Raw genomic sequence first — 12,936 nt, 5'->3', positions numbered from 1 at the left:
CGCAACTTTTCTTTAAGCACTTTGTAATTGTTATATAAAGTGCATAAAATGAACTAATTTTTTTTTTTTTTTTTTTTTTGCTGTACGTGGGCCTCTCACTGTTGTGGCCTCTCCCGTTGCGGAGCGCAGGCTCCGGACGCGCAGGCTCAGCGGCCATGGCTCACGGTCCCAGCAGCTCCACGGCATGTGGGATCTTCCCGGACCGGGGCACGAACCCATGTCCCCTGCATCGGCAGGCGGACTCTCAACCACTGCGCCACCAGGGAAGCCCTAAAATGAACTAATTTTAAGTGTTCAGCTCCACACATTTTATAAACACTCATCTTTAAGTTTTAAAACGTATTTACAGCTCAAAAAACTCATCAATTACAAGTAAAATTTTGAAAGGGAAAATTATCTCCTTATTCAACAAAGCACAGTTTTAAATTCTCCTTGATATCCTCCTCCTTATTCATATATCAACATAAGCTGTAGATGCTGCTTTAGCATTGTATCCTACACATTTTTGCATGTTACTTAAACCAGATTGTTGTTGGTGTTCTCCATTGAGGTATAATTTATGTACAGTAAAAATCGGCCTTTTTCAGAGATAGTTTTATGAGTTTTAAAAATCCCCATACAGTTGTGGAACCACCACATTCAAGATATAGAACAGGGCTTCCCTGGTGGCGCAGTGGTTGAGAGTCCACCTGCCGATGCAGGGGACACGGGTTCGTGCCCCGGTCCGGGAAGATCCCATGTGCCGCGGAGAGGATGGGCCCGTGAGCCATGGCCGCTGAGCCTGCATGTCCAGAGCCTGTGCTCCGCAACGGGAGAGACCACAACAGCGAGAGGCCCGCGTACTGCAAAAAAAAAAAAAAAAAAAAAAGATATAGAACAGTTGCATTATCATCTTTGTAGTCATCGGGATTGTTGTGATGGTTCCCATAAGGAATTCTTTGCCTTAAAAGGAAGGAAAGTTGATCTCTAACAAAGGAAAACAATATCTGATCACAAAATAGGTACCATGCGCCTTGGCTTTAACTTCCTCTGAGGGTTCGTAGATCTCTAACTTGTGTGCAGCCCCTCAAAAGTTTAATTGCCTGGGTCTCCAACAATGGAGACAGAGGCCTATTTATTTTGCTTCACTAAGCTACAGTGGCTAAAGAGAAGGAAAGGGGAAGAGGAAAGACTGAAACATTTCAATCACTGATACTAGGAAGAAGTGATATCCAGAGATCAGATATAACCTGGACAATGGTGAAAGCAAAACAGAAACCTCGGGCTTCCCTGGTGGCACAGTGGTTAAGAATCCTCCTGCCAATGCAGGGGACATGGGTTTGAGCCCTGGTCCGGGAAGATCCTACATGCCTCGGAGCAACTAAGCCCATGTGCCACAACTACTGAGCCCGTGTGCCACAACTACTGAGCCCACGCACCACAACAACTGAAGCCCATGTGCCTAGAGCCTGTGCTCTGCAACAAGAGAAGCCACTGCAGTGAGAAGCCCGCGCACCACAACGAAGAGTAGCTCCCCACTCGCCGCAGCTAGAGAAAGCCCACACGCAGCAACGAAGACAAAATGCAGACAAAAATAAATAAATAAAATAAATTTATTAAGAAACAAAACAAACAAAAAAACCAGAAACCTCAGGACAGTTGGGGGCTTTCTGGAAAGAACCAGGGGCTATGTCCCATCCCCAGGTAAAAGAAGAACCAGGATCCCTACACATAAAGTGAACCTGTTCTCCGAGAGTAGAGGGCAAGATCCTGGCTAAGTCTGGGCTGCAATTGCCTCCTGACAAAGAGCAGAGCTTCTGGCTACAATTTGTTCTGGGGTCTGGAAAAAGCTTGCTTGAGTGGAACCCGAATGCATGGCAACTTTCCAAATTGCAAAGCAGTGGAAGAAAAGTCCTCTGTGCCCCCCAGAGCACAAACTTCCCTGCAATTCCTGCTTTTTTTATTTCACAGGCTAGAAAGGCTAATGTAGAGTCTGCTTTGAATGGTTCGATGGCAACAAAGGCAGATCTGGTGCCATGTCTTAGAATGGTTGGGAAGATGAATGTACCCAGTGAGATACTATTTTTTGGGCCCTCTTAATCTATAAAAATAATCACAGAAACAGCCATAGTCGCTGAATGTTGTAAGGCAAAAGGAATCTTTGCAATAGATCTTTCATGTTGTGTACTTCCTGTACCTTTCCCAGATTTCACTGTTAGACTGAAGCTTCCTCCCAAGACTTGACTTCCTGAATTATTTTTGGAATGGAAAAAGTCATTTTTTCATATTTTAAGAGCACCCTGAAATGGCTCAGCCTGTTTCACATTCTCACTGTTTCACATTCCTAGCCTGGCTCACTGCCTGTTACAGTGGGGCTCTCCTGGCTTCCAATCCAACAGTGCCTTACAGGCTAGACTTTAAAAAGTGACCCAGAGGGACTTCCTTGGTGGTCCAGTGGTTAAGAATCTGCCTTCCAATGCAGGGGACGCGGGTTTGATCCCTGGTCAGTGAACTAAGATCCCACATGCCACGGGGCTACTGAGCCTGCACGCTGTGGATTCCGCATGCCACAACTAGAGAGAAGCACGCATGCCACAACGAAAGATCCTACATGCTGCAACGAAGATCCTGCGTGCCACAACTAAGACCCGACGCAGCCAAATAAATAAATAGTGACCCAGAAAGCCTGGCTCCAGTGGGGGATGGACAGAGGGGACAACTGCAGTCAGAGTGAATCAGATTGCCTTAAAGAGCATCAGCCTTAATTTTTTATATTTCCTTTCCTTTTTTAAAAAAATTTATTTTATTTATTTATTTTTGGCCGCATCGTGTCTTTGTTGCTGCGCGTGGGCGACCAGCAGGGGCTACTCTTCAGTGCGTTGCACAGGCTTGTTGCGGTGGCATCTGTTGTTGCGGAGCACAGCCTTTAGGTGCGCGGGCTTCAGTAGTTGTGGCTTGCGGGCCCTAGAGCACAGGCTCAGTAGTTGTGGTGCACGGGCTTAGTCGCTCCGCAGCATGTGGGATCTTCCTGGACCAGGGCTCAAACCCATGTCCCCTGCATTGGCAGGCAGATTCTTAACCACTGTGCCACCAGGGAAGCCCTATTTCCTTTCCTTTTAATCATTATTTCATTTACTTCTATACATAGTTTCCCACATAAGCAAATACACATCCATCGCAGAAAACTAAAAAATACAAATAATTTAAAAAACATAGCGCGCAGGAGTAGCTACTGTTACATTTGTTTTGATGTAGAACTTTTCAGACTTTTTCCCCTGAAATATATTTTTATTGGGTTCATAATATATTATTTATAACCTACCCTTGTCATAGAATACAATGAACATCTTCCAGATCAATAAATACAGAACTACACAATCATTTTGAATGGCTATCTACTATTCCATTATGTGTTCAGAAAGTAATTTTGCTTCCCATTTTATCCAGAGCCCAGCCAAGGTCTGACTCAATATATACTGTTAATTGAACAAATGAATTTAGCCAAAGGATTCAAGGTATTTAATTGGCCCATTTATTTTTTTTCCATTTTCTCTCTCTCTTTTTTTTAAAAAAGACAGTGAAAAAAATAAAGAAAAAAATAAAATAAAATAAAATAAAATAATTAAAAAGACAGTGTTTTTAGAGCAGTTGTAGGTTCACAGTGAAATGAAAAGGAAGGTACAGAGATTTCTGTATACCCACTGCCCCCACACATGCACAGCCTCATCTATTATCAACATTCCTCACCAGAGTGGTACATTTGTTACAATGGCTGAACCTACACTGATGCATCATAATCACCTTAAATCCATAGTTTGCATTATGGTTCACTATTGGTTTTATGGGTTTGGATAAATATATAATGACATGTATCCATTATCATGGTAAACAGAGTAGTTTCACATCCCTAAAGAACCTCTGTGCTCTGCCTATTCATCCCTCCCCCACTCCCAAACCCTGGCAAACACTGATCTTTTTACTGTCTCCATAGTTTTGCCTTTTCCAGAATGTCATCTAGTTGGAATCATGCAGTATAAATATATCTTAAAAATTGTACTCATCCGAACACTTGGGAATTAATTGCTACCTGGCAACATTATGTATGGAGAAAGTAAAGGACGTCTAGCTGTAATAACAATTATCTTATATACATACACATTTTTATTTATACACATGATCTCACTTGAGCCTCATAACGACTCTATGAGAGGCAAAAATGGAGACCAAGAGAGGTATTCCAGCAGCAAGTGGCAGAACCTGGGCTTGTCTATAGATAATTATGTATATATGTGAAGCTGTTACCAAACTCAGGTTTGGCTGCTCACTGCTCAAAAGCCAGTACTCGAGAGACTAGAGTTGGTTGGAAAGGGAAATGTTGCTTTATTCAGGAGGCTGGCAACCTGGGGAGAAGGTGGACCTGTGTCCCAGAACCAACTCCAAAGATTCTGCTAAGCCATGAAAGTTTTTCTTTTTTTTATAGAGGTTTTGTTTTTTTAAAAAAAATTATTATTTATTTATTTATTTGGCTGCATTGGGTCCTCATTGCTGCGCACGGGCTTTCTCTAGTTGTGGCAAGCGGAGTCTGCCCTTGGTTGCAGTGCTCGGGCTTCTCATTGTGGTGGCTTCTCTTGTTGCAGAGCATGGGCTCTAGGCACGCGGGCTTCAGTAGCTGTGGCTCGCGGGCTCTAGAGCGTAGGCTCAGTAGTTGTGGCGCATGGGCTTAGTTGCTCCAAGGCATGTGGGATCTTCCTGGACCAGGGCTCGAACCTATGTCCCCTGCATTGGCAGGCAGATTCTTAACCACTGCACCACCAGGGAAGTCCCTAGGCCATGAAAGTTTTTAAAGAGAAAAACAGGAAATAATCTCAGTTCATCATTAAGGTAGGGGGTCAGATTCTTTGTCACTTTCCACTGTGTGCAGACTCCCCATGATCTTCCTTTAGATGCTATCTTTGTTTTTGTTTTTTGTTTTTTGGCTGTGCCATGTGGATGTGGGATCTTAGTTTCCTGACCAGAGGTCTTAAATCCCAGACCGGGGATCAAACCCGTGCCCCCTGAAGTGGAAGTGTGGAGTCTTAACCACTGGACTGCCAGGGAAGTCCCCTTTTAGATGCTACCTTGTTCATGTAGTTTGCTTGCAGGATTACTGAAGGGAAAGCTGGGGGAAAGATCTAGTTATCTGTTCATTATTCTTCATTTCTACCTCTTTTTTCTATTTTTAAAATTTATTTATTTATTTATTTATTTATTTTTGGCTGTGTTGGGTCTTCGTTTCTGTGCAAGGGCTTTCTCTAGTTGCGGCAAGCAGGGTCCACTCTTCATCGTGGTGCGCGGGCCTCTCACTATCGCGGCCTTTCTTCTTGGGACCACAGGCTCCAGACGCACAGGCTCAGTAGTCGTGGCTCATGGGCCTAGTTGCTCCACGGCATGTGGGATCTTCCCAGACCAGGGCTCGAACCCGTGTCCCCTGCATTGGCAGGCAGGTTCTCAACCACTGCGCCACCAGGGAAGCCCCATTTCTACTTCTTTAATCTAAGAAAAGAGTCAATAGATTAGGCAAGGCATTGTGTGATCAAAAGACTTAAAAGGTGTGGTTGGGCTGGAGGCTAGTTAAGCATGGGGGGCACCTGGTGTGAAGGTTAGTTAAAATATAGTTTTGCTAAAGTGACAAGACAAAAAGGCTCCTGCAAAGAGCTGCTTCCTGCACAGAGTTGCTTCCTGCAGACAGTTGCTTACAAAGCTAGACGGTAAATGTGCCGAGATAGGAAGAGGTGGGAATTGATTGGGTAAGTAGACATATCTGAACATATGTGGAGACGTGTGGACCAGCAAATAGAGGAGGATATGCAAACATTTGTCCCATAATCATGACCTCTTGTCTGTCTGTAACTTAGGTCTCAGGATGTGGCTGTGTTTGAACTTGAGCTCAGAACACTGGGTTCTGTCTCAGTAAACTTTACTGTTCAGCAATAAATCAAAACCCCATTGCCTCCTCTTAACAGTCACCTAGCTACCTGGATTCCAGGAAAACCAATCCCAATGCTAGGAATTAGCTCTAGCACTTGGCATCAGTGGCAGATAATGATATATAAATAACTTCGTATTTTGTATAATTGTTCTCATGTGCCGTCTAAAAAATAAAATTGCTCTTGCTAAGATCAATAAAGATCTTCTGGTTGTCCAATACAGTGGTCACTTTTCAGTGCTTTCCTTCCTGACCCTATCTATGTCATTAACAGTCTTGATCATTCTCTCCCTGAATCTTTTCTCCATGCTTCCCTTGACATCATTCCATTCTGACTTTCTTCCCGCCTGTCTAGACACACTCCTACTCTCTTTCTGCCTGTTCTTTGGCCACTGTATGGCAGACACTACTGGTTGCCTAACCAACAGTTTTCTTCTCTTGTTCCTTTCTGATGAATCCTGATTTTGTCCAAGATATCCTCCCTTCTCTGAGTGGCAATGCTTTTCCCAAGAGTTAAGCCCAGACCTCTGAGATAAAACCTGATTAGTCTAAACCACTGGTTCTCAAATTGTGGTCCCAGGACCAGCAGCATCAGTCTCACCTGAAGAGTTCCAATCATCAAAAATTCAAATTCTCAATATTCAATATCCTGTGATAAACCATAATGGAAAAGAATATTAAAAAGTAGTTTATACACACACACATATCTGAATCACTTTGCTGTACAACAGAAATTAACACAACATTGTAAATCAACTATAATTCAATAAAATGTTTAAAAAATTCAGATTCTCAGACCTCACGCTAGACCTACTGACCCAGAAGCTCTGGGGATAGGGCCCAGCAATGTGTTATAACAAGCTCTCCAGGTGATGCTGATACAGGTTCAAATTTGAGAACTGCTGGTCCAAGTCAATCACGATGAGTGGTCTTGTTCCTCTTCCCAGTGATGGTGTCAGGCATGCACATATGATGAAATTTTTGCTAATGAGACATGAGAGCAAGTCTGCTGGGGGAGGGGTCTTGGAAAGATTTCTTTGCTTCTAAAAGAGGTAAAAGGAAAAGATGCGCCCTCTTCATCTGAAAGACACTGTTGTGCTGGTTGTGATGCCTGGGAGTGCTATAGCCAGGCTGGACCATGGAGAGAGCAGCCTAAAGGTAGCAACAGGTTGAGAATGGCAGAGCAGAAAGATGGACAGAGAATGTTATGAGTTGAATTGTGTCCCCCCTAAAAGATATATTGAAGTCCTTACCCCCAGTACCCCAGAATGTGACCATATTTGAAAATAGGGTTGTTGCAGATATAATCAGTTAAGGTCATACTGGAGTAGTGTGGTTCCTAAATCCAGTATGACTGGTGTTCTTGTAGGATGAGAGACACAAAGAAGATGGCCATGTAACAATGGAAGCAGAGATTGGAGTCTATCCTACAGGTTTCAGAGGGAGTATGGCCCTGCTGACAACTTGATTTTGGGCTACTAGCCTCCAGAACTGTGAGACAATAAAATTCCATTGTTTTTTTTTTTTTTTTTTGGCGGTTCGCGGGCCTCTCACTGTTGTGGCCTCTCCCGTTGCGGAGCACAGGCTCTGGACGCGCAGGCTCAGCGGCCATGGCTCACGGGCCCAGCCGCTCCGTGGCATGTGGTATCCTCCCGGCCCGGGGCACGAACCTGTGTCCTCTGCATCGGCAGGCGGACTCTCAACCACCACGCCACCAGGGAAGCCCCCAATTCCATTGTTTTAAGCCACCCAGTTTGTGTGACTTTGTTATGACAGCCCTAGGAAACTAACACAGGGTCCTTGTGATCTATACAGCTAACGTACAGCCATTCTACCTTGAGATCACTTGTTGTTGAAATAACAATTTTTCCTTATTGTTTAAGCTAGTTGGATACGGTTTTTGTTTTCTTTTTTTTCCAGCTTTATTGAGATAATTGACATAACATTGTGGCAAGTTTAAGGTGTACAACAGGATGATTTGATACACTTATACAAAAATGTGAAATGATTACCATAATAGAATCGAGATTGAACCATTTGTTAAATTTCTACATTTCATGCTGCAGTTTAAAGTGACCTAAACAATATATCTTCTTTCCAAAACTGAGGACTCCATACAAATTCCAATTCTTTGAGATAAATTTCTGAGTTAGAATGCCCAGTGGGGCCTCCCTGGAGCTTGAATAAGTTTGTTTGGGAGGAAAAATGTTCCCTTCCTCCCTTCTAGGTTCATCGACTGGTCTAATTACATTGACATAAGACAGAGTAAGTATCACATTCAATTACGTAAGTATGTACAGCAGCCCCCCAAAGACAGACTCAAAGGCAGTCAGGTAATTGAGGCATAATATATACCATCCTGAACTAAGGAGAAGGGGGAAGTGGTGTGGGGCTTCAAAGGGGAGGAAGACAATTCACAGGAAGATGAGAAGAGCAAATGTCTGGTAAACAAAAGCTTGTCATGTCACACAGGTAAGTCTTTCTGATATAAAAAATTATCTCTCTCTTTCTGGTACAGGTTCCCTATCTAAATTCTCTTAGGCAGTTAAGGGAGAGGTAAAAAGCTTTTCTTTAGTCTGCTGGGTCTTAATTGCCTTCAACTCAAAACAATCCACATGTGAAAGTAGCACATTTTGGGGTGGTTTTCTGCTACCCCCTCAACTTTTTACACAAGCCCTCACAGTAACCAGAGTCAGGTGAGTCTCTTTTCTTTGGGAAGGCTGTGTGTGTGTGAGCTTAATTGCCGAAGTGGGAAAACAGAATGTTGGAACACAATCCCAACCCTTGGTAATTTTGCATAGCATGTTTCAATTGCCAGTTCACATGTAACCACTTCTTACCTGACAAATTGCTTGACTTGCTAAATGAATGCTTCATTTCACTTACCATCAAGTGGAAATAAACGGTGGCCATGAGCAGAGGTAACATTTTACATCAAACGGAAATTACAAAAACCTCTTCTGTGGAGTTATAGGCATCCTCAGCAAGTTTTTATTTATTGAAACATATTTTTTCTATATATATTCTTTTGGCGGTTCGCGGGCCTTTCACTGTTGTGGCCTCTCCCGTTGCAGAGCACAGGCTCCGGACGTGCAGGCTCAGCGGCCATGGCTCACGGGCCCAGCCGCTCCGCGGCATGTGGGATCCTCCCGGACTGGGGCACGAACCCGTGTCTCCTGCATCGGCAGGCGGACTCTCAACCATTGTGCCACCAGGGAAGCCCATATTTTCTATTTTTTGTTGGTTTCTTGGCTTTTTTGGTTTCTTTTTTTTTCCTTCTGATGATGGAATTAATATATGCTTATAAGGATTAAATTTTTTTAATTAAAAATTAATTTATTAATTAACTTATACGGAATTTAAAAAAAAAAAGTCATGAAGGACCTAGGGGCAAATCGGGAATAAAGACACAGACCTACTTGAGAATGGACTTGAGGATATGGGGAGGGGGAAGGGTAAGCTGTGACAAAGCGAAAGAGAGGCATGGACATATTATATATACACTACCAAACGTAAGGTAGATAGATAGTGGGAAGCAGCCACAGAGCACAGGGAGATCAGCTCGGTGCTTTGCGACCGCCTGGAGGGGTGGGATGGGGAGGGTGGGAGGGAGGGAGATGCATGAGGGAAGGGATGTGGGAACAGATGTATATGTATGACTGATTCACTTTGTTATAAAGCAGAAACTAATTTAAAAAAATTAATTTATTAATTAACTTATTTTTGGCTGTGTTAGGTCTTCATTGCTGCGCATGGACTTTCTCTAGTTGTGGCGAGTGGGGGGCTACTCTTCATTGTGGTACGTGGGCTTCTCATTGTGGTGGCTTCTCTTGTTGCGGAGAATGGGCTCTGGGTGCATGGGCTTCAGTAGTTGTGGCATGTGGGCTCAGTAGTTGTGGCTCAGGGGCTCTAGAACGCAGGCTCAGTAGTTGTGGCACACGGGCTTAGTTGCTCTGAGGCCTCTGGGATTTTCCCAGACAAGGGCCCTAACCTGTGTCCCCTGCATTGGCAGGCAGATTCTTAACCACTGCACCACCAGGGAAACGATTTTAAAAGATTAGAACATTTGATTTTTTTAATTAAAAAAATTATTTTTTTTTGCAAGGAACCCGTGGCTGATTTCATCTAATTCATGCAGCCTGTACCACTCCTGAATTACATACTGTGCTCACTTTCCCCAAGGAATCAGCCTGTGTAGGACTCAAAGTGTGGCCTTAAGATACTGAGTTAGCCAGCCAAGCCTAGGGTTTTGACGCCCCTTGATAAAGAGCTCTTCTGGGCCAAGCGACCAGGACATGCCTGTCATAGAAGGGGCCTCAAACTTTCTCAGCCTCAGTCCTGCCTGGGAACTAAAGTGCCACCTCTGCCTCTCCCAGGGTGTAGCACGGCTCTCCTAGTGTCTGGAATTTCTCAGAGAGGTCCTGAAACTCCAGGACCAGGAGGCCTGGTTGAAAAGACAGCATCTTACCCTGGTAGCAGGACCGACTACATAATTTGCAGACCCAGTACAAAATAAAACAAATTCTTAAGAATTTACAAATTCCTCCTCAACAAATTGTTAAGAATTGCAGACCTTCTGACCTTGGTTCTCTGTGTGACTGCACAGTTCACACACCTGTAAAGCTGGTCCAGCCACAACTGTGAGCCTTTCTACGTGTACTTTATTTTTATTATTATTATTTTTGGCCACACCGCACAGCTTGTGGGAATCTTAGTTCCCCGACCAGTGATTGAACCCGGTTCCCCTTCAGTGGAAGCCTGGAGTCTTATCCACTGGACCACCAGGGAAGTCCCTTTATGTGTGCTTTAAACACATAATTTATTTAATGTTCTTTTTTTTTTTTTTTGCGGTACGCGGGCCTCTCACTGTTGTGGCCTCTCCCGTTGCGGAGCACAGTCTCTGGACGCGCAGGCCCAGCGGCCATGGCTCACGGGCCCAGCCGCTCCGCAGCATGTGGGATCTTCCCAGACTGGGGCACGAACCCATGTCCCCTCCATCGGCAGGCGGACTCTCAACCACTGCGCCACCAGGGAAGCCCCTATTTAATGTTCTTAACCCCATTTTAATGATGAAGACTGAGAGGTTAAGTAACTTTCCCAAGGTCATGCAGTTAGGAAGCGATTTCAGTCTGGATTCACACTCTGCTTCTGAACTGGAAAGAGCCAGCTCTGTTTCCAGGGCAAAGGGTAGACAATCTTCACATTTAACAAAGTCCACTGTTGGTAAACAATGCCTTCTTGTTCTGGAAGGGCGGGATGGAATCTTCCCTGATAAGCCTGGACTGCCCACAGCCAGGAAGAACTGCCTAAAGCCACTGCCGCTAATACTATAAAACTGTTTCAAAAGGCTTAAAAACCCTTTCTGCCACTCCGACCTCCCTTGCTTTCCTAGCCCTCATCAGTCACAGCTGAGCGGCTTCCTGTTGCTTGTTTGTATTCTCCCCCACCCCTCCCAAGAAAAATAGCTCTAGGGTGTTTTAAAGCCTTTACTTAGGACAGCTCCACTCCACCCAGCCTCCAGACTGCCTGACCTCCCTCCCGCTGAGCAACCCTCCATCGACATCTTCCTTCACTCCAGTTCTGGGCCCCCCGGAGCACCCCACCTTGGGCCTGCCCTGGAAAAGCATCCAGGCTTACAGAGACAAAGGTAGGGTGGGGGAGTGGGGAGGTGGGAGAGGGGGCTCCTAAAAGCTCACTTCAGAGATGACTCTGGCAGCCCCCCAAGGGAGTTCTTCCACTCCTCTGTGAGGCATCAAGGGCTGAATGGTAGGGAAGAGGGCACAGAGTCCCCAGGTCCAGGATGTCAAGGACAAGGGGAGGGAGGCCACAGAGACCAGGAGCACCCCGCCCCGGGAAGGCCACTGTCTCCAGTTTGGAGTTGATGACTGACACCCTCTGACTTATCTCAGGTTTTGCATTAAAAAAAAAAAAATCAGGGACTTGCCTGGTGGTCCAGTGGTTAAGACTCCACACATCCACTGCAGGGTGCATGGGTTCGATCCCTGGATGGGGGACTAAGGTTCCCACATGCCATAAATAAATTAAAAAAACATTTTAAAAAATCACTTTTTAATTTTCACAGTGGATTTTAAGGTGGCAGAACTTTTTACAGGTTCTGTTATGAAGGCACTATAATAACTCACAATACTTTTCAGATTAAAGTAACCAAACTGAGTTCACCTTACTGAAGAAAAGTCTGAACACATTCATATTCACTATTTTTATTATTATTATTATTTTTTATTTCTGCTTTATAACAAAGTGAATCAGTCATACATATACATCTGTTCCCACATCCCTTCCCAATATTCACTATTTTTATTTTTGGTTTTATACCAATATTACATCCCCTGCTGGTCCTGAATTCCTACTATCATTTGTCTCTGTCCGGTCATAATTAAAATGCAGTAAAGGAGGGGGACCCCAGCCAGAAGCCATGTGAACTGATGGAATAAAAATCTGCCCCACCACAGAAACCCAAGACTGATGCTGTTGCAGCAAAAATAGAAATGAAGTTTTCCCTCTCCTAAGAACAAAGAAAATGAAGGGAACAGTGAACAGGCTAGAGAAGAAACATAACCTGGCCTGAAAGAGTTAATCACTCCTAGTTTTATTTTAACTGTTACTAATCTGTAGTGTCTGTAACTAGATTCGTACTTCACAAAGCTAACCTATCACTCTTTAACATTGTGTGAATTACATCCTGCACTCCCTTGTAGCAAATCACCCCTTGTAGCTGTTTGCATTTCAGAAAGGAGGTCGAAGGTTGATAACCCAGAGACTAATGGACCAAATAACCGGGTTGCCTGACGCCAGCGGTGACTGTTTTGAAATAATGCAAGAAGAAGAATGCAAGACCTTCACCATTTTGATCCTTATCACTCACTTCGGACTGAGAACTCCCCATATAAGACTCCCTGTAATTCCCCAGGGAAGGGAGGCACAGTTCTTGAGGCACTGGCCTACTGTGTCTGTCTTTTGCCTGGCAAAGA

The sequence above is a fragment of the Mesoplodon bidens genome (genome assembly GCF_964165515.1).
Source record: "Mesoplodon bidens genome assembly, chromosome: 10".
Lineage (NCBI taxonomy): Eukaryota > Metazoa > Chordata > Mammalia > Artiodactyla > Ziphiidae > Mesoplodon > Mesoplodon bidens.
The sequence above is the reverse complement of the archived record's forward strand: the minus strand, read 5'-3'. Positions refer to the sequence as shown.